Source organism: Halichoerus grypus, chromosome 1 (assembly GCF_964656455.1).
Source record: "Halichoerus grypus chromosome 1, mHalGry1.hap1.1, whole genome shotgun sequence".
NCBI classification, from domain to species: Eukaryota; Metazoa; Chordata; class Mammalia; order Carnivora; family Phocidae; genus Halichoerus; species Halichoerus grypus.
Window position 1 is genome coordinate 113,215,605 of NC_135712.1, and position 23,335 is coordinate 113,238,939.

At 36.7% G+C, this 23,335-nt stretch overlaps 1 pseudogene; it reads left to right on the forward strand.

Moving 5' to 3' along the window:
• LOC118548041 (large ribosomal subunit protein uL11 pseudogene) overlaps positions 1-10,125 on the forward strand; it is a 69,904-nt pseudogene extending 59,779 nt beyond the window's left edge.
• The last annotated feature ends 13,210 nt before the right edge of the window (positions 10,126-23,335 follow it).

The window sequence follows — 23,335 nt, forward strand, 5'->3', positions numbered from 1 at the left end:
ACATCTCAAAGCTAGCGTGTCAAAACCTGTACTGCTGACCTTCCTCCAGCCCAGCCAGTCCTCCTACTCTCCTTCTAGCTGACCAGGCTAAAGCCCTTGGAATTCTCCCAGACTCATTCCTGTGTCTCTCACCCCATACCCTGTCTATCAGGAAATTCTAGTGGCCCTATCTTCCCTACACACACATATCCAAACTCTTCTCACTACATCAACAACCCCAACTCTGGTCACAGCTACAATCATTCTCACTTAGATGATTATAATAGCCTCCAAACTGATTTCCCTGCTTCCACCCTTGCCTCCTTTAGTCTGTTCTCCATACAGCATTAACAAGATTCTATTAAAACATACAACAGACCTGGGGTGCCTGGCTGGCTGGGTCGGTTAAGTGTCTGACTCTTGGTTCTAGCTCAGGTCATGATCTCAGGGTCATGAGATTGAGCCCTGCATCTGCTTCACACTAGGTATGGAGCCTGTTTAAGATTCTCTCTCTCGGGTGCCTAGGTGGCTCAGTTGGTTAAGCGACTGCCTTCAGCTCAGGTCATGATCCCAGGGTCCTGGGATCGAGTCCCGCATCGGGCTCCCTGCTCTGCGGGGAGCCTGCTTCTCCCTCTCCCACTCCCCCTGCTTGTGTTCCCTCTCTCGCTGTGTCTCTCTCTGTCAAGTAAATAAATAAAATCTTTAAAAAAAAAAAAAAAAGATTCTCTCTCTCCCACCCCCTCGGCCCCTCCCCCTGCTGTCTCTCTCTTTCTCTCAAATAAATAAATAAAGTCTTAAAAAAAAAAAATACAGCAGACCATCTCACTATTCTACTTAAAACCCTGCCATGGCTCCCCATCATTCAGAGTCAAAGACAGAGAGTCCTTACAATAGCTACAGGCCGTACCTACAAAAGCACCCCCACTTCTGACCTCACTTCCTACTAGTCTTTCCTCAAGTACTCTCTTCCATGAGAGTTACATGGCCTCCTTGCTATTCCATGAACTGTCAGGCATGCTCTCACTGCAGGGTTTTTACACTTAGTAGAACCCTCTGATCACACTATTTAAAATTACAAACCGGGCACCTGGGTGGCTCAGCTGGTTAAGCGTTTGTTTGCCTTCCACCCAGGTCATGATCTCAGGGTCCTGGGATTAAAATAAATAAAATATTTTTTAAAAATAATAAAATTAGGGGCACCTAGGTGGCTCAGTTGTTAAGCGTCTGCCTTCGGCTCAGGTCATGGTCCCAGGGTCCTGGGATCGAACCCCGCATCGGGCTCCCTGCTCAGCGGGAAGCCTGCTTCTCCCTCTCCCACTTCCCCTGCTTGTGTTCCCTCTCTCGCTGTCTCTCGCTCTGTCAAAGAAATAAATAAAATCTTTAAAAAAAAATAAAAATAAAAATAATAAAATAAAATAAAATTACAAACCATCCTTCCCATGTCCCAACTCTCACCCTGAGCTTCCTATCTCATTCCCTGCTTTTTCTCCATGACACTTATAGCAATCTTTCCCAATACTTCAGTTTTTAAATTTGTGTTTCTTGCCTATTTCTCCCTGCTATAAGCCCCATGAAGGTATATATTTTTGTCTGTTTGTTCAATGCTTTATCTCTAGTACCTAGATAGTGCCTGGCACATAACTACTCATAAATATCAATAATAAGTATCAGTAAATATTTGGTAAATAAATAAATCAAGGCCCTACGATTTATTTGCCCATTTCTTGATGAGTGACATTTAAATTGTCTTCTGTAATGTGAACATCTGTGCATGTCTTCCTAGAGTAGATATTAAGCAGTGGAAATGCTGGGTCAAATATTTGTACAAAGTCATCTTAAAATTTACTGCCCACCTGCCCTCCAAAAAAAATATGAAATAACTTATATTTCTAAGAATAATATGTAAAAGTACTCCTTTAAAATTCACCTCAAATATTTGTGTCTTTTAATCTATTGTTCCTTTTGCTTATAATATCCTCTTTGTCTTCAAATCCCATTCTCTCCCTGGTGAAATTCTACCCATCCTTCAAAACCCAACTCAACTGCCATGGTGGAGACATAAGCAATCTCCTCTGATTTACCTGGCTGGCTTAATTAGCCATTATTAAGTGTGCTTTTATAGCATACTTTTATATACCTCTGCTTTAACCTTTATCATGTTGTTTTGTAATTTGTTTATGTATCTGGCATTTGCACTATACAATGTGCTCTCAGAACCTAGAATATTAGTCTATTCCTAGATGCTGGTGGGATGTAGACAGAGATAAGTCAGTCAATCAATACAATAATATACTTCCTGGAATATTGTGGATTCTTGGTCCTCTCCTTCAGAGATTCTGATTCAATAGTTCCAAAGGAGGGCCCAGGAATCTGAATATTTATTCAGCACCTCCAGTGATTCTAATTTAATCCATCCACCAAGCATACCTTAAGGAATATAGTTATTAAGAAATACTAAGAAAAGTATAGTAGGATCAAGCATTATAGAATTATATCCTGATGTACTACCCATCATTCTTACAGGTGTATGGTTAAAAAATCATTTTTTACCCACTTTATTGGGGTATGATTGATATATAAAAAGCTATACATATCTAATGTATACAATTTGGTGAGTTTGGAGAAAAGTATACACCCATGAAATCATCACCATTATCAATGCCATAAACATATCCATCACCTCCAGATGTTTCCTCCAGCCCTATTTTGTTGTTTAAAGTCTTGGTATTATTACGTATCTTCCCCAAAGCTCATGAATATCAGCCAACTGATATCTTCCCAAAAGCGCATGAATAATAGTCAATTGATTCAGTAAACTGTACATGAGAATAAAGACTTTACTGGCTACCATTCACCCTAGTTAAACTAAATCAAAGAACTCAAAATAAAACTTCTTATTGTTTTAGTACTATGTTTCAACTTAGTGAAATATGAGCCAGAAGAGTTCATGTAGCTTTCAAATGGGAGGAAACAGGAGCATATGAGAGGAGAGGGTGTTGTCTGACACCTGCACACACCAGACACACAGAATAACTAGAACAGATATTCTTATCAGTCCCCACTTTATAGATATGAAAACAGGTTTAGAGTGGTTGAGTAATTCACTCACATACACACCTCCTAGTAACTGGTAGAATTTAGATTTTTAACCCAGGTCTTTCTGATTCCAAAATTGATGCTTTTTTCCATTATACTATATTTCTCCCATATGCTGCAAAGAAAATATACTTGAGTGTGTAAAAAAAAATGATTTGTGTTTCTTGCGATGAATTACCTAACACTACCATTTAACAGTTGTATAATCTTCTACTGGTCCTTTCATCTCTTTGGACTTCAGCTTCAGATGAAGGTAATGGATGGAAAAAAAATTGTGCCGACCAAAGAAAATCTATAGGAGTAAGACCAGTACATGGTAGCTGTCAGGAGATACCAAAGATGGTGACTCCATATGTCACTCTACAGTGCCCCCAAATGAAGACTATTATGGACAAGGTCTCTCTAGAATGAGTGAACAGGGCATTGCTTAGAATGTGAGCCATATTCTGCTTTGGTACTAGCAAACAGAGACAAAGGGCCTAAGATCCATATTGAAGTACCTAGGTCCAAATTCCATCCCCACCACTCCACCACTCTACTAGCTATATGAAATCTGACAAAGCATTTAATCTCTCTCAGCCTCAGTATCCCATCCACCAAATGGGGATGATGGCAGGACCTTTCTCATGGGAGGATTAAATGAAAAAGTGAACCTGCCTTGCAACAAATCTCCCTTGTTATTACCTATTTTTATTATACCACAGTGTAGTCAAGTAGTCAATAGAAACACCTAAAATTTCCATTCACTCACAAATAGAAATAAAATCCAATATGCTTAGGTGCCAAGAGCCAAGTCAGCAGGGTGTGTGTGCTCTATCTTGATGCCTATAAGAGCCTAGAAGTTTAACTTAAGGTTTCAATTTGTGTTTATTCAGTGTTGCATAAATATTATCTAAATAAAATTCTCAGGGAACTAGCAGCTTTGGATTTTATGTGATAATAGAGATTGTGATCTTCTTATCCAGGTCTGGAAACCTTATCACATGTTTTATCTACTTTGAGCAGCAGTGTATGTAATATTCTATTTGTCTGCTTAACCAGATCACTTATTTAATACTTTAATTATTCTCTTAACTTTTTATTCTCCATGTGTAATACCTGTAAGAGTATTTTTTATATTAGTGCATTAAGATAGTGTAAGCAGGGTGCCTGGCTGGCTCAATCGGTGGAGCTCGCGACTCTTGATCTCAGGGTTGTGAATTCAAGGCCCACATTGGGTGTAGAGATTATTTTAAAAAATTAAAAATTAAAAAATATCTTAAAAAGATAATGTAAGCAATCATGGCTTATGAATTGGTATTTGTTTTCATATGAAAAGATCTTATGAAATGTTCATGGTAGAACCAAAGCTTATGCTATTTAAAGAAACAAAAAGGTAAGTGTGTACATTGACCTATTTTTAATAAAGATACTACAAGAAAAATTTACAATGCCATATTTTAAACAAGTATAAGCAATTTTATAATATTTGATATTATTTTCTACCTATTACATAGGAATTGTTGAATGCCCATATTATGGATTATGTTTCTAAAGTATGTGTTCAATCCTCACACAAAACTAAGGTTTAGTTTATATTTTAAAATCAAAATTAATTATGTAAATATTTTCTTTCTGGTAAAATCTATTACACACCAGAAGACGTGACTATGTAACTGAATTAAAACATTGTTTGATCTGGTTAATTTTTTTTAAAGATTTATTTATTTATTTGAGAGATTGAGAGAGAGAGAGAGAGAGAGAGCATGCAGGGGGAAGGGGCAGAGGGAGAGGGAGAGAGAGAATCTCCAGCAGACACCACGCTGAGCACAGAGGCCTACACAGGGTTTGATCTTACAACCCTGAGATTATGACCTGAGCCGAAATCAAGAGTCGGATGTTTAACCGACTGAGCCACCCAGGCTCCCTTGATCTGGATAATTTTAATGTACATGTGCAATATATACAATACTTTGTGGAGCAAAGAAAATTATTATTTAATTAAGGTTTGAGAAAGCATGTAGACATTTAGTCCCACACAAAAAGTTGGGGGGGAGATGATGTGGGAAACAAAGGCAAAAGAAAAATTAAACTTCCTTACTACTTACAGCCCATTGACAAGTTCTTGAAAGAGGCAGAATGATACTCCTCTAGGAACTCAGCTGCCTCTATGTTAATATCTTGCTCAGGGTAAAAGGCAATCTTAGCCTGACCCCCAGGATCCTGTGAGTCTTTTAACATATAAAAATTCCTTTGGAAACTTCCTTTATCTCTACCCCCCAAGATATATGTTGGCAATCATCCCCCAAGCATATGACCCACCAATAGACATCTGAAGGGTCTCATGACTAAGGTTTTATTAGACACTAATAAATGACCTTTCCCTAACAATAGCTAGCCCCCTCAAGGTCCTGGAAACCTTGCTTCCAAAATTCCTTAGGGATTTACACTATGCCTAACCCCCTCCCAGCTTGAAAGTATATAATGGGCCGCTCCTCATGACCCAGTGCAGCTCCTTCTGCCCCCAAACGATTTTTAATTAAGTCAAGAAAATAATATTAAATGGTATGAAATAATCAATCTTGTTGGAATACCAGTAATGTAAAATCAGTTGCCTGAAATCTATAAATCATAGAAGGCCCCCAAAGTATCTTAGCATCAACTTCAGAAGCAAGTTTGTTTACTACAAAGCATGTGTAAGAGTGATCAAATAATTCATCTTTAAAATTTCTAATTATTTTAATTTCTAAACTTTCTTATGAAAAATAATTGAAAGGAGTAAACTTCTCATATTATTAGCTACTACTAATTACAGACTACTTTTATCCACCATCTTAAAATAGTTTGAAAAATGAATGAAAGCTATTCAAGACTTAGTTCATTTATTTTGTCTAACTTTATTTTTCATGCTATCAACGTTCTTTCACTTAACTTTCTACTTATAAATTATTATAATAAAGTAAGTTCATATTAGAACACTGGATTGCTTTGTAAACAACAAATGTCTCAGTTGTTACTGTAAAGGACAAATGTGGTATCAAATTAAATTTTTTATATTTATTTTCTTATAAGACCCAAACTTACATTTCGGGGACTTTTATTCAAAATCACTACTGCTGAATTGCAAAATGTTGTCTTTGTCCTTAAGACCATGACAGAGAATTTTATCTGCATTCAAATTGCCTACTGGTTTGTGGTATTTCAATAATAAAACAGCAGGATTGAAGGCTCATGATGAGAAATCTGACTAATTACCTGTTAGATGATAGATGGTTGTAACTAGGCAGTGCCAGTCACTGAAAACAAAACACTTCGAGATATCAATCAGCTTCCTGACAAATCCAATTTCCCTCACATTCAGCGGACAATAAATGGGAATTTTACCTCTACATCTACAGAGTGCAGAGTTTTAACTTTAAAATATGCATAATGATATTTTAATAAAGTACAGGTTTTTAATAAGTATTTAAATACCCGACATATTCATATTTCAATCTTACAGCTTTTAAATAGATAGGTGGTGGAAATAATTAACATTGTAAATCTGTATTGTATTCCATTGAGGAGGGCAAGGTGTACTTAATAGTAGTTTTCTTATTTTCTTTCTGCATTTACATTTAACTCAAATTATTCACAACTCTAATGGCTGTATTCACTCTCTTCATTTTTTTTAATTTTGTGGTAAATGAGTTGGATGTACATTCTACATGAGATCCAAAAAAACAGAATGTCCCATTAACACTGCCACATATCAGCATGTGGGCAGAGTTAAAGCAAAGAGGGACTGAAGCATGGAAATTGAATGTAGGCCCAGAGAAACACCTCTTTCTCCCTTATAAGGAGTGATTACATAGTTAATATTTGAAATTTATGATTAACCCTAATAAGTTATAACCTTAAATATCCAATTTTGTGATAAAAACAAGAAAATTAAAGATGGCAGAGAAATGGAGAAAAGAAGAGAGATTATTTGCTTCCTATTTATTGAAGAAAATTGAATTTGTAGGCAAAGATCAAAAAGTTTAACAGTATATAGTCTGAAAGCAGGCACTTTCAAATGTTAGTGGGAAAGTAAGTTGATACACCTTCACTGAAGGACTACTTGACAACAACTATCAAAGTTTAAATGCTTAGACACAGTAATCCACTTTAAGGATGTCTCCAATAATTACCCTCATATATCTCTTTGAATGTTCACTGTAGTACCATCTTTAATTTTTTTTTAAATATTTTTAACTGGAAATAACTTAAGGTCCCTCCATAGAGGATGGGTTCAATATAGTATTTACAGGCATACAATAGAACACTATGTAACTAAATATAGTCTTTTAAAAAGATTAAGTAGATCTCTATGTGCTGTTCAGGAACAACATTCAAGGCACATTTTAAGTGAAAATATGCCAGAAACACCTGAGCTCTTTAGAAGAGTTTAAATTAAGGGGTATAAATACATGTTTGATTATTAATAGAAAATTTATGAAGGGATACATAAAATGCTAGCTATGGCTGTCTTTGGGAAAGGAGTTTAGAGACATGAAAGGGACTACTTACTTTCCATTGCATACTCTTAAATTTTTTGAAATTTTATCATGCTCTTTTATATCCTTTCCAGTGATAAATTAAACAAATGAAAAAAAGAGAAAAAAGGAAGGAAATACCTGCACACAGATGGGTCTGTTTTACTGCAAAGCCCATTCTTCTGTAGCTGCTTCACAGTCAAAAACTTGAGGAGAGGTGATTAAATTTTTTAAAGCAGCCTAAATTCTGCATGTTCCTGACATAATCGTGAGAACAGAAACAAAAGACATGGCCTGAGTCGATACTAATGAGCTGAACTTGAACATGACCATCCCCTGAGGCTGACTGCTTGGCTGTGACCTAGTCTGTGACTAAGAACTGTGATTGAGTGTTTGAGGACTGCAGTATCTAATCCCAGCCGCCTGGGAGAATGAAAGGTCACTCGGGCAGTGAAGCACTTCAGGCTTACACTTTGTCTACCCAGCCAGGCAAAGAAGGGGATTTACAAGGACTATAGAACTTAGTTGGAAAAGTTGGAAACTCCTCCCCAACTCATCCTATTCCATAATACTGTGAAGCTATTGGAGTGAGATACCTGTTCTTTCAGGGCAATAAAACACATGTTGGTACACACATTCATATACACACGTATACACACACCATGCTTTGCCCTCTCATGTACTCTTTGCAGGATGGAAATTAGATATCTGCAAAAGTCAAAGAAAACCTAGAAACAACAAAATATATTATCAGAGCTAACCTTATCAGTAGAAGGAATAAGTCTTCAAACAAGGCATGATTAAGAAGCATTTATATATTTGACTGGCAAGCTCTACCACAGAAGGCATTACCACGTTAAATACAAAATCAGAAGTTTGGGGCACCTGGGTGGCTCAGTTGGTTAAGCAACTGCCTTTGGCTCAGATCATGATCGCGGGGTCCTGGAATTGAGTCCCACATCGGGCTCCCCCTGCTCTGCGGGGAGCCTGCTTCTCCCTCTCCCTCCACCTGCCACTCCCCCCGCTTGTGCTCTCTCTCTTTCTCTGTCAAATAAATAAATAAAATCTTTTAAAAAAAAATCAGAAGTTTAAGGTATAAAAAACGTGATGAAAAACTAAGGTAGAGGTGTGACCTCTATAATGACAGGCCATCTTGGAATGATAAGGCACAGAAAGCAGAGATAGACTTCAAAAGGAAAGAGGAGATTTAAAGCAAAATCTTTACTTGTTTTTTGTTTTTTAGAGAGGGGGAGAGGAGGGAAAGGGATAGAGAATCTTAAGCAGGCTCCATGCCCAGTGAAGAGCCCTACATGAGGCTCAGTCTCACAACCCTGAGATCATGACCCAAGCCGAAATCAATAGTCAGATGCTTAACTGACTGAGCCACCCAGGTGTCCCAAAATCTTTACTTGTTTCTAAATTTAACCCAGGCCCACCCAGTTCTAATCAGAAAATTTGTATATACAGTAAGGCTACAGATACTTGTATAAATAATAGAAAAAGAATAATTCCTTTACCTTCTAACATCTTTTCAATTAAATACATATTTATTATATATACTTCAAAATATAAAGATTAACTATGAAGACAACAAAGCATTTAAAAAATTATATTAAGTAAGAAAATAAGAATAATTATGTGCCATATGAGAATGTAGAGCAACCGGTACTCTACACATAAAGATTGAATATGGGAAAATAATGCAGATGGGGGATGCCTGGGTAGCTCAGTCCATTAAGCCTCTGACTCTCGATTTCGGCTCAGGGTCATGATCTCAGGGTCCTGAGATGGAGTCCTCATGGGGCTCTATGCTGGGTGTGGAGCCTGCTTAAGAGTTTCTCCCTCCTCTCCTTCTGCCCCTCCCCCCTTAAAAAATGCAGCTTGGGATTACCAACATACAAAAAAATTTAAAAATATAAAACTCAAAGAGAAAATGTTAGCATGTTATTTAAAAAATCATAGGCTTTTGGTTTGGTTTTTGGCTCAGAGGAGAGGAAGGCACAACTGTCTTCGGTCATCCTGAATCCGGGTTCATCTGACACCAGCCACCTCCACCATTCCACTTAAGTGGGACCCCAACAAGACCAAATTCGTATACTTGAGGTGACCAGTGGGGATGTGGGTGCCATGTCTGCCTTAGTCCTGAGGATCAGTCCCCTGAGTCTATCTCCGAAAAAGGTTGGTGATGACATCGCCAAGGCAACTGATGATTGGAAGGATCTGAGGATTGCAGTGAAACTGACCATTCAGAACAGACAGGCCCAGATTGAAGTGGTACCTTCCTCTCTCTGCCCTGATTATCAAAGCCCTCAAGGAATTGCCAAGAGACAGAAAGAAGCAGGAAAACATTAAGCACAGTAGAAATGTCAGTTTTGATAAGATTGCCAACATTGCTGGACAGATGGGGCACCGATCTTTAGCCAGAGAACTATCTGGAACTATTAAAGAGATCCTGGGGACTGCCCAGTCTGTGGGCTGCAGTGTTGATGGCCAACACCTTCATGACATCATAGATGACATCAATAGTGGTGCAGTGGAATGCCCAGCTGGTTAAGAACTACAAGGGAAAATATATATTTTTTTAAGATCTATTTATTTATTTATTTATTTATTTATTTATGAGAGTGTGCATGAGAGGGAGGGAGGGCAGAAGGAGAGGGAGAGTAGCAGACTCCCCACTGAGTGTGGAGCCCGACAGGGACTGGATCTTACAACCCTGAGATCATGACCTGAGCCAAAATCAAGAGTTGGAGGCTTAACCAACTGAGCCACCCAGATACCCCACAAAGGAAAATATTTCAATAAAGGATCATTTGATAACCAAAAATAATAACAATAAATAAATAAACAAAGAAAAGAAAAATATAAATAGAACACAGAAGGAAGGCAAAAAGGAGTAAAAATGTAATGCATTTTTATTCAAGGTTTCCAAATATGAAATGCAAATTAACAAAACAAGCATGTTCGAGGAATCAATTATTTATATTATCAAATTATATGTATGTGAATTATATAAGGTGCATTCATAAGTATTAATCCAAAATATTTAAACTATAAAAAAATTCTAATATAATAAAAGTATTTTGAGTCTTTAATAAAGTTGTCAAAGTTTAACAATCATGTCTACTCTCTCTCTTATTATTTGCAATTCATGAAATTTTTCAAAGGACATAGTTACCAGAATACACATTTTCCACCAAAAATGTCAAACAAATCTTGAAATTAGGCCCCAAGATTAGTCTATAATAGACAACAGAGATCTTCATAGAACTGGAATCTGGCAAGCATCTTCTTTGTAACAAGGCAATGAGATAAATTTACCAAAAATCATTCAGGGCAGAGCAAGTCAACATTTGAAAAGATGGATGAGGTTGAAGGACTAGAAAAAAATAAGTTTCAAAATTATCTTTTATTTTTAATAATAAATATAAGAATAAATTAATTTTAGACATAAATATTGGCTATCCTTCTAAGCAGCAATAAATATTCAATGACTCTTGAAAAGTTTTTGAGAAATGCTAATGAAGTATCTTAGTACTAGTACTCAGGGACAAAAGGACAGACTCATGGTGGACAGTGGAGAAAGAAAGGCTACAAAGAAGTCAAGGTATTGGGAAAAAGTAAGGACAATTTAAAACAAAATGGGTTATAATCTAAATGTTTAGTGGTAGACTGGTACTTAAATAACACTGACGTAAAGGGCATAAGAAATTATGGATGAAATGATATGAAATCTGGAATTTTCTTCAAAATAATACAGGAATAGGAAGCAGGTGAGGGTATGGAAGAAACATGCGGCCATTAGTTGATAAGTGCTGAAACTGGACGATGGCTACATGGAGGTTTATGATAATATTTGTCTAGTTTTTGTATATATTTAAAATGCACCACGATAGCTTTTGTAAAAAGAAACAAATTAAAAAATAAGTGAGGGAAGCCTGGGTGGCTCAGTCAGAAGAACAAGCGACTCTTGATCTCAGGGTTGTGAGTTTGAGCCCCACGTTGAGTGTGGAGCCTACTTAAAAAAGAAGAAGAAGGAATAAGTGAAAAATGAGGTGTGGGGACAAAAGAGACACTTGAGTTGTCCATATAATGTTGGGTATGAAAAAACATAGCATTAATAATTATAACTGCTACAGGCCTAAGCTAGTGCTGTCTTGGGCAGTCCAAGATATATGATCACTCTACTTTGAACCAGCAGGTTTCAAATATCAGGCTAATGTGATTTAAAATTTGCTACAAAAACAAAAAAGAGAGAACAACTTGTAACTGCGAACATTTGGATCATTAGCAACCACTTTTTTTTTAAGTTTCTGTCCCAAAGCCTTGCCTAGCCACTGATCCTTCTGGACCAGAAGTTGCAAACTGGTGGCCTGGGGTTGGATCCAGCCTGCAGATGTGTTTGCTTTGGCCTGCAATGTATTGGGTTACAGATTGCTTTTCTTAAAACTTTGAGTTCATTGCCAATATTTCTAAGCTGAAAGATGTCATGTAAAAATCCAGATTTCTAACTTCTCCTGAAAAACTTGAGGAGTGTTAAGACAAGGAAGACATTCTCATGTGGCAACAAGTCCACCACAGTCCTCACTTCTCCCTAGTGATTTCTAATTCTGAGCTGCTTTTTGCTTGGTTTCTTCTTTGGCTCCTACAAGATACTTGACTTTTCAACTTTTGGACTAGATCAAGCTCCCTTCATTAGAACAATGAAAGTGAGGTTGCCTGCAAAATCTGTCATTTTAAAAGCAACTGAAAATAGAAATCAACAAACCCAGACAATTAATCTGGAAATTCCTGAAGATTTGTAGACTTTTTTTTTTTTTTAAGTAGGCTCCACACCCAGCGCAGAGCCCACTGCAGGGCCTGAACTTAAGACCCTGAGATTAAGACCTGAACTGAAATCAAGAGTCAGCTCAAGCTTAACTAACTGAGCCATCCAGGTGCCCCAAGATTTGTAGACTTTTAAATAAACCTAACAGAAGAAGTTAATTCTATTTATTTATTTATTTATTTATTTATTTATTTATTTATTTTAAGATTTTATTTATTTATTTGACAGAGAGAGAGACAGCAAGAGAGAGAACACAAGCAGGGGGAGTGGGAGAGGGAGAAGCTGAAGGCAGATGCTTAATGACTGAGCCACCCAGGTGCCCCGAAGTTAATTCTATTTAGAAAATTCCTCTTTAACATTTCTTCTTTCAGATCATTTCCTATTTCCCGAAGTAATTCAGCCAGAACTATGTGAATAGGACTCCCAGAAATTCTCTTACTAAAAAAGACAAAAGCCAATCGACAGCCCACTGATGAAATGCACAGTTACAGGCCCCAGCCCAATGACTGTTGCCCACCCTATTTCTTTCAACAAGCCCAGAACATCACTGCGTGTGTGATTATTAGCAAATCTTCATTAATTACAAGCCTCATAAACAGCTGTGCAATGTGGGAGGTTGGGAAGAAACAGCTCCTGTCTTCATAAGAGAGAGTTGGAACTAAAAGGGGTTTCTAGCTACAAAGCATTCCAAAACAGGATGAGTTGTTTTGAGAGTAGAGAGAATAGCATCAGAAAGCAAGAATGTTCAGCCTAAAGATTGGTACCCAAACGACAACTAAAAATGCTTCCACTCCTTGTCACAAAGAATAATGGAGAGCTATAGTTAGTTTCATAATCAACTTATACAAACTTCCATGTTTTGAAAAAAATATTACTGGTAAAATTACCGATGGCCGTCACTGGTATCTCTTGTGAAACAAAAAACTGTGTTTGCTTGCTTAGTGTTGGCCCTACTCCAAGGAAGAGAGTTATCAGAGAACAGTTTGGGGGATTTTATTTCCTCCTGGTTTCCATTATGAAATCCCCACTGCAGCCAGGCTTATGTCAACTCTTGTCCCTACATGGTTTGGCCTCTCCTACTATCTATGAATTTCCACTGAACATTTCATCTGTATCAGTGTTTTAGAGTAGGGATTATTGATATTCTTGGCACTAAAATGAAAGAGTTAAGACCTATTTAGGGAACTATCTTAAACACTTTGTGGTCATTCATATAGTCAAAAATTATGCAATGATTAGGAGAAAAGATCTAGAGCTACAAAGAAGAGTATGAATCCCTAGCACATATTGCTCCATAAAAAAGTTGCCAAATACATAATATTACCATTTCATTCACCTATATACCCATTATAATATATATATTATATACCTCTCCTCCTATTGTCTCCTTCAAAACCACTCTGAAGAGATAGTTATCTCTACCATCACAAACCCCCTGAGTGTTCATGTCAAATCACTAATAGCTTCTGATACTGAATTAAATGGTCACTTCTCTGTCCCCATCTGACTTGACCTGCCATTATATTTGACACAACTTATTACAGCCTTCCTTCTTGAAACACTTTCTTCACATGGCTTTTGGGACACCACCTCTCCTGGTGTCCTCTCTCACTCAATGCTTCTCTATCTCCTTTGCTAGTTATTCCATATCTCTACATCTTCTAAATTTTGGAGAGGCCAACTTGCCTCTTCCTTCTTTCTTTAACTTCTTTTTTTTTTTTTGGTGGTCTCATTCAGTCTCAAGGCTTTAAATATCATCACTATGCTGTTACTCCAATCCAACTGCCTACTCAGCCACTCCACACAAATGTCTACTTTTTTCTTTTTTTACGATTTTTATTTATTTGAGAGAGAGAGAGTGAGAGAGAGCACAAACAGGGTGAGGGGCAGAGGGAGAAGTAAGCTCCCTGCTGAGCAGGGAGCCCTACGCGGGGCTCGATCCTGGGACTCTGGGATCATGACCAGATCTGAAGGCAGACGCTTAATCAACTGAGCCACCCAGGTGCCCCCACACAAAAGTCTAAAGGCATATTTAACCTAACATTCCCAAAACTGAGTTCTTGATTTCCACCCCCCAACACACACACCCTAAAAAACTTCCCCTTCCACAATCTTCTTTATCACAGTTAATGAAACCTGCACCTTTTCCAATTATTCAAGGTCAAACTTGTTGTCAACCTTGACTTCTTTCTCTCACGTCAACATCTCATCCAGAAGAAACCTCTATTGGCTCTACCTTCAGAATCAATCCAGATCTTGACAACTTGCCACTTTCTTTGCTACTCTCTTGTCCAAATCACTATGATCTCTTGCCTGAATCACAGTCATAGCCTGACATCTGACTGCTGCCAGCCTCCTTCAGTCTAGTCTCAACTCCAAAGCCATAATGATCCACTCAAAATATGTCAGATCAAGTTACTTTGCTCAAGACCTTACAGTGTCTTCTGCCTCACAGAGAACAAAAGTAAAGGCCTTAAACTTGTTAACAAGAACCTGAGTGAGTAGTCCCAACTCCTCCCCAGCTCCCAGAATCCGTTAGTTACTCTGACCTCTCCTACTCTTCTCCCCCTTGTTCATTCTGCTTCAGACTCACAGAATTTCTTCATGTTCTTTGAACATGCAGCCACCTGCTGTTCCCTATGCTTATAATGTCTTTTCTCTAGATGGCCTCTTATAAGTTTTGGCTCAAATGTCACCTTCAAATTGGTCTATTCTCTGACCACTTATTTCCTATTATCTTCAGGATCTATTTTTTCTGCATAGCACTCATGATCTTCCCAAGTACCATATAACACAAGTACTTATTTAGCTACTTTCATGTCTGTCTGTCTCCTCTGGAAGGTAAACTCCATGAGGGCAACAATTTTTGTTCATTTTATTCAATGCTAAATCTCCAGTGCTTTTAATTAATATTTGTTAAATGGAGAAATGAATTTATATAATATTATATATTTTCCATGGAATGTGTATATGTGTGTATATCTCTAAACCACATTTAGCTCTAGAGAGAGTATAAGTAGGGAGAGGGTAAATGGGATCATGATATGTGTGGTGTGGGTGGAAGAGGTTATCAAAATGACACTTTATCCTTAAGTATTGTTTCAAGTTTTTAAATGTGATATAGTCATTATTTTTATATAATGGGAGATTGATTATTTGTTAATTATAACATAACATATCACAAGTACATACTGTGTAGCCCCTAGCTTGTACACCCCTGCTCCAGCTACAGCTGATTGGACCAGTGTATAGATCTAATTTAAACTGGGAAAATCAAATTATCTCTCCTAGGAAATTGAAATTGGTCATTGCGAGACTAAGCCAGTCAGAGAACTGTGAAAATTGGAACTATAGGCCTTGTGGAATTTGAGAACAATGTCAAACAATACCATATGTAAAGTGAATTTTGGAAGAGACAAAGGAACCATAACGAAGGAAAGAAAGCTTATGCAAAAAAAGAGAATCAGGAGACTAGATGGACCAGATATGTAGAGACAGAGATGCATGTGGCCTCCTACTTTTCATTGTCCACCCACATGCAGAAACTACACTTCGTTTCCTGTCCATGTTCTTTCCTATCAATAAACACTCTTTTAAATGAACAACTTTAAATAGAATTCTATTCCCTGTGATGTTTGAATCTTGACTTAAATACCAACTAAGACAATATCCCAACACTGGAAAAATTATAAAATATAAGAAAATGTGCTCAATGGTGAATCCACTGCTTTTAATTAAAAAGTATAAGAAGGCTAAGACCAAGGCTGATTCTTACTGTTGCAGGATTGCTCAAATCTATATTAATTTGCATACCCTCATTATTTAAGTTTCATCACTGTTAAAGTTATTCTCTAATATTTATTCAGCAAAAATTCCTTAATTCTGCCATACATTCCCATCAATTAAAACAGCTGTTTTCAGCCTGAATATCCCAAATCCTTGGTCAGGAGAGTTTCATGTAATTTGCTATTACTAATAAAGTACATAAATTTATTTTTTTTTCCTTTTTTATAAACTTGTTACAGTTCCTTGCATTCCCATATTAGCAGAAGAGAAAATGGTGGGGTTACAGGTAGACCAACAAGAGTCACAAATTATCATCAGCCTGTTTTGCTATGTCCCAACACATAATTTGAAATATCCAAAGGGGGTATGTGACACAAGTGTGAGCCTCTTACCATACCAGTCACTGACTCAGAAAGGCATTTTCTGGTCCCTCAAGTTAGGGCATCCACAAAAACAGCATCTATTACACTGTTCCATCTCACTTAGTATTATTTCATTTATTATTTTCTGATACTTTTTCTGTTTCTTTTGTTTGTCTTTCTTTTTCACTAGAATATGGTTCCATGGGCTCTAGAATCCAAGATGTCTGTTTTGTTCCTCACCATTTCCCTAGCACCTTAGAATATGTTGCACCTGGCACAAAACAGGTGGAGAAGAGTACTTGTGGAGAAGAGTAAAGAAACAGTTTAATTAACATGCCAAATTAATTCCCACTCCAGCACCTTTAGATTTTGTCTTTCCTTAGTCAGTATGCCCTTCCCCTTGTCCTTCTCATGACTGGTTCCTTCACATCATTTAGATCTCAGCTTAAATTTCAGCTCCTCAGAAAGGCCACTGATTTCACTAACCTCTCCACCCCTCAAGGCCTCCTTATCGCACTACACTGGTTTAGTTTAAGCATAGCACTTATGACTATCTGAAGTTCCCTTTTGTATGTATTCCTTCCATCTTAACTGTTGTCACTACCCACCCCACCCCCCACTAGAATGTAAGCTCCATGAGGAATTTTGACTTATCACTGCATCTCCAGAACTTAGAAGAAGGCCTGAGACTCAGAAGCCATTTAATAAATATTTGTTAAATGAGTGACTGAAAGGTTGAAAATTGCGGTTTTAAAATATATGCCCACACATGGTATCACTGCTCTTCAGTATTAGACAACAAACTAAATTGCTATATGTGTAAATGATTTTTGAACAATTAAAATTTCACATAGCATCTAGATAAAAAAGACTAACAAATTATATTTCCAGGTGTATTTAGAATCCTGATTGGGTGCAAGTTGCTTATAATCAGTAGCTTGTTCAACTTTGACTATCCTCACTTATTAGTTTCCATGAGGGAAAATCTTTCTACCTTTCCTTATATAGACTAGAAAATGAAATTGCAAAGGAGGCTTCACTACAATTAAACCACAACTATTCAGATTTGGCAAATGTATGCTACTGTCCAATGTATTTGTGTATACAAACAGACACAATTCCTAAAGGAAGAAAATGTTCAATTCCAAAATCCCAACAAAATCCCCCAAAACTAACAAAACAAACAAAAAAACTTACATGTTTATATCCACAAACAGAATTTAGTTCCACTTCACAACAGATTCAGATCTAAGAGGGGCGGAGTCCCTCTCCTGGGACAGAAAAATCACCGTTACAATCACCCCAAGTCATTGGTTACTGAATTGGTCCATAGTAGGCAGACTGGAAATGTCAAATATGGAGACATTCACCACTAAGCCAATTTTATATTATGTTGTGCAGTCCTTCCTCTACACAACCATTGCCAACCAATAGGTGGGCACCTGTAAGATCTCCCTTACACTCATCACTTTTTGGAAATCTTTTCTAATTAATTTCATTCAGTCAGCCATTACGACAGTCAGTCAAAACAGATCAAAATGCTTACCCTCATGGAGTTTACATTCTAACTACATCACATTTACTTTAAAGATAGGTAAAAATAAAAAAATAAATAATAAATAAAGATAGATAAAAATAGAATGATGAATAGCAGATATTTGATAGAGATGAATATATAGAGTCATAGATACACCAACAGATACAATGGTTGGTACAAAAACAAATAGTTATCCTATATCTCCCAGGGCACTCAGAATTATATCACTAAAGAGTATGTTTGGGATATAAATCAGATATGTTGCTTTCCAATTGTTTTCCTGTAACATTATGTGCGCATGTTATCCTCATTATGGGCTTCCCCTGAGCAGAAAATATGTTCTTCATTTTCTTTGTACTACGTTCAAGAGGCAGGTTGTACAGTGCCCCCAAATAGACTATGAGTTCATTAACTGAGTGTTGAATAATACATTGCATTTATAAGGTGCTTTTTAAGTTTTTAAAAGGCACTCTCATGCACATTATCATTATTAATATCATGTACATGTTCTTACTCTAATGCTAGATCAAGAAGAAGACAGTGATTACAGTAAGGGTAATGGTGGCAAGACAAGTAGTATGTTTGAGACCACCAGCCTTGTTTGCTAAGAATCTGTCCAAGGTTGTTGTTGTTGTTCGCTTTTCGTTTTTGGAATCTCTATGAAAGTCCAGACCCTAGAAATCACAGGCACCAGTAAGCTTAAAATCACAGCAATAGAAGCAGGAGAAAGGAAACAAACTTTGGGCCCAGAGAAAAATTCAAATCCAAGGGCACAATCTAGGACTTTAGTCAATGACTTTTAAACTTCACTTTGTTAAAATGTAGATTCCCAATCAACACCCTAACCCATACATTCTCATTCCTTAGACATGAAGTGAAGCCCAGGAATATGAATTTGTATAAACATCCCCAAAATGAATCTGACCCAAGGGGCGCCTGGGTGGCTCAGCCGGTTAAGTGTCTGCCTTCAGCTCAGGTCATGATCCCAGAGTCCCAGGACTGAGCCCTGCATCCAGTTCCCTGCTCAGCAGGGAGTCTGCATCTCCTTCTGCCCTTCACCCCATTTATGCTCTCTCTCTCACAGTCTCTCTGTCAAATAAATAAAATCTTTAAAAATATGATTCTGACTCAAGTCCTCTGAAAAACACTGGTCCAGAGAGAACTTCCCTGACTGCAAAGACTGGGCTGGGGATGGTTAGTCAGTTCAATGAATGGCTTCCACAGCTTGGCTTGGTACCAAAGGTCTGTTACAACAGACATAACACAGTGATAAGAAAAGCCATCATTTCTGAGTGCTGTCATAAGAACCACTGATGCTGGAGATGTATGGACTAGGATCTAGCTCCAGGGAGGAAAGAACTAGAATGCTTCTAATGCCCTAGTTTCATGGTACTGTCTAGGCTGGTTTGTATCCTTGGGGAGATTTGGGTGCCAGGCAGGAAAATCTAGCATATTCAGAACATGGAAGAAAACTATGACAGAATGCCAATCTATGGGCAGGACAGGTTGAAAGGAAGATAATTTTGCACTTTGAAGGGCTTACTTATTCTTATTCCTAATATTCTAGATCTGGTTAGAAAAATAGAGAAGGGCAACATAAGCTAAAACTAGAGGCCCACTATAAAAACTCAAATCTGAAAATTATAATTCAATTCCAAGTTCCATAATGAGTTACATTATGAGGATGCTGTGTTTTCTGCCTCCATCAGGAATGGCCCAGAAATAAAGTCTGAAGGGCAGATGTGTTATGGAAGGAGAAAGAATGAGGTGGGAGTTAACCCTGAACTTCAAGAGCCTATATTTCCCACCAGAAAAGTAGATGGCACAGAATTATGCTATAGCAAAAATCTCATTTTAAAATCTATAGCTATCATTATTTTCCCCACATACTGAGAAGTTCTACCATAATCAATGCACAAAAAAAAAAAAAAAAAAAAAAAACACAAGTAGAAAGTAACAAACAGATGTTGGAACATTTAGATGACAAACATTCAAATAACTGCAAGTTTAAATTATTAAGCTACATTTTTGCTGGCAAGATGTTATGAAATGATATCTAATATATAGGGGTACATGGAAAAATATTAGCATTTATTTAACCCAGAGGAAGTATTTTTATATATGTAAAAACCAATGTTGAAAGAGGTTCACTGGCTTCTCCAAGTACACACTTGGGTAGTCCAGGATGAAGGAAGTAAACTTTTACCTTTTTAATTTTAAAGTCCAAACAATTTTGAATGAAAATCTTTTGACTTATCTGCAGATAGATGATAGATAGGTAGATAGATACTTTAGTGAAGTTCTTCCTGACTTTTTATCTTTTTCTTTTTGTTAGTTTATTAATAAAAAATTAAATATATACTGAAGTAGAGAGAATGTTATCATGATCCCAAGCACCCATTCCAAACATCACATCATTTCATCCATAAATAGTTTAGTATAGAGCTCTAAAAGATTGGTACTCTCTTTTGAAAAATCAACCACAATATATGGTTTCATATAACTTAATGAGATAAGGAAATAATACATTTAAATCACGGTGCATAAATTCATGTTTATTATTATATCGATAATTGGGGGATTGCCTTGGGTGGTGTAAAGCTGAAACTCCATGCATTTAAGTGATAGCTTTTCAAGTACGATGATTTTTCCATACCAGTTCAAGTTCATATGATTTTTTTAATAAAAGGAATTCCTAGTCATCACATTTTCCCCAAATCAGAAACTTTTGAGTGAATTATTCTCACTCCATTATGAGTACTAGACTCTGGAATTTGTGAGATTTCCCACTTGAAGCTTCCGTCTTCATTGATTATGATGATCATCAACTGAATTATTCTTTTCCTCTTGATAACTACAGAGCTCCTTGATTCCAGCGCTAATAAAGGCTCTGGTATTGGAAGCAAAACTGTTGAAAAGATCAAGAATAGCAACCCAAAGCTCAAACCCAAAGCTCAGTGTTTCAGAAAAACATACCAGTTGCCTTAAAAAAAGCCACTCTGCTTTGTAGCAAACATTAACTACATATTAGTTAAGTAACAAATATTTACATATTAAATGATATGATGCCTAAGATGTGCTTCAAAATAATCCTGGGGGAGAACAGTGGGTGGAAATATAAACTAAATTGACTATGAGTTGATAAATGCTCAAGTTGGGTAATAGAGATTTATTACATTATTCTATTTTTGTATATGTTTGAAATTGTTCAAAAGAAAACTTTTTATAAAAAGGATAAGAAACACATGAAAAATGACAAAACAAAGTCCTAAAACATACTTTGCAACCCCTCTTGCCTGAACTGACTCATCCAAACAGCTAGCAAGTACAAACCATACTGATCTGAGTTGCGCCACTTTCCAATCGACCCAAAGAACAGCAACAAAAGGAAAAAAAAAAAAAAAAAACAGGAATCTGAATAATATATAAACTGACCAGTTATTTCTAATTCTTTGATTAGTTACCAGTTAGTCCTTCTTAGAGCTTCTAAAGAAACTGAATGCAACCCTTTTCAGAAAACATGAATGATTCCTCGGTTTTGTAGGGTGACTATCAAATGTTATAAAATGGACATAAAATTTCCTTGGAAAATATTTCGAGAAAATCACATCAGTCTTAGGGAAAGGGAAAACACATGGCTTAATATTTCAGAACAAATCGAAAATTCATGAAAAATTAGTCATATGCTGACACTTTTATAGTAAATATTTTTAAAACTGAATAAAAATGAACAAAAGAACCATCATAAAAATAAGAAAAAGATTTATTTGTTAGTGACAACGGAATCTGTATTTAGATGAAACAAATAATAGAAAAGAGAGAAATCCTGTACAATTTTGCAAAGTGGAAATGTCCTGGTGACCAATCAGTGTCCTCTTTTGAGGTATTTGCCCAGAGTTATCAGAACTTGGTCTCTGCTTGGTCTGACCCACTTCAACCATTAAAATGGACACCCTGGTTGCTGAAAAGCTCTGACCAGCCCCAGAGCCCAGCATTCACAAAGTTTAAGCCCATGAAGGGAGCCCAGGCTAGCTGACTACAGATGGGCACTTGGACAAAACTTCCCCCAAAAGACAAAGGCCTGGCAAGGATTCAGGCAGCGAGCTCACAACACCATTACCACCATCCTGAGAAAGGTCTTTTGAAAATTTCATATTACCTTAGGTTCCAGAGCAAGGGAGAGAAGAAGAGAAGAGGGGGAGATAAGGGGGAGGAAAAGGAGCAAAAGAGGGCATGAAGGAAAGAGAAGGAAAAATCCATGATATGATATTTTGTTCTGATTTTCTAAATCAGCAAGTGACACCCAATATCTTCTAAAGAGAATCAAAAACTTAAACATTTCCCAATCGATTTTGTTTATGCCTCTCTTATGACAAATACTATATTTTATTTTATATTTTGACTAACTGTATATGTCTCTCCTATTATATTCCTGGAGGGAAGAAAGCATTTGAAATTGATTTTTGAAATGCCATAGTCACCATAACAATAACTATATTTATCTTTAATGTTTGTCGGGTTAATTAATTAATCAATCAATTGGTCTAGTCAAGTGCAGTTAACTGATAGGTAAGTAACAAGCAACAGCTGCAGAACCTGTGGATTGAATAATATACTCAATATATTTAGCTCTTCACACTGATCTAGCGAGGAGAGTGTGCAGGAGCATTGTGTTTTCCTCTTATTCTTGTTACTTTGCATAGTAGGATTTGTATAGCCTTCAGTTCATTAATATATATAGCAAGCATATTTTACATGATTTGCATATGATCAGAACTTAGTTTACACTTCCCAAATCCACACCCTTAAACAATTAGATTTAATAGTGTTTCCATCTCCTAAGCCCCTGGTTTATGAAAATATTTTTTGTAATTCGTGTAAACAAAACACTGGAAATGTATTTTATTTCCTTTTCAAACTAAGAAAGAGAAAGAGATAGGTTCCCTGTATCCTTCCTTGTTTAATAGAATCATATTTCTGAAACAGGACTCTCAGAAAAGAAAACCTTAACAATGAGGTTTTACAATTAGGAGTTACTAGTTTATTTCATTTATATCCAAATCAGTTAAGAAGATTTCCCTGATTTCATTTTTTTTCACAAATAAAATTCTACCTTTAAAAGTTTTTTTTTCTTTAATACATAAGCAAGACTAAGTGAAATCACTACTTTGAGGACTATATAAAAATTAAGTGAGTATCATCTAGGGCACTGATTTCACAAGTGAAAAAGCTAAGTAAGAGCCAAGAATAT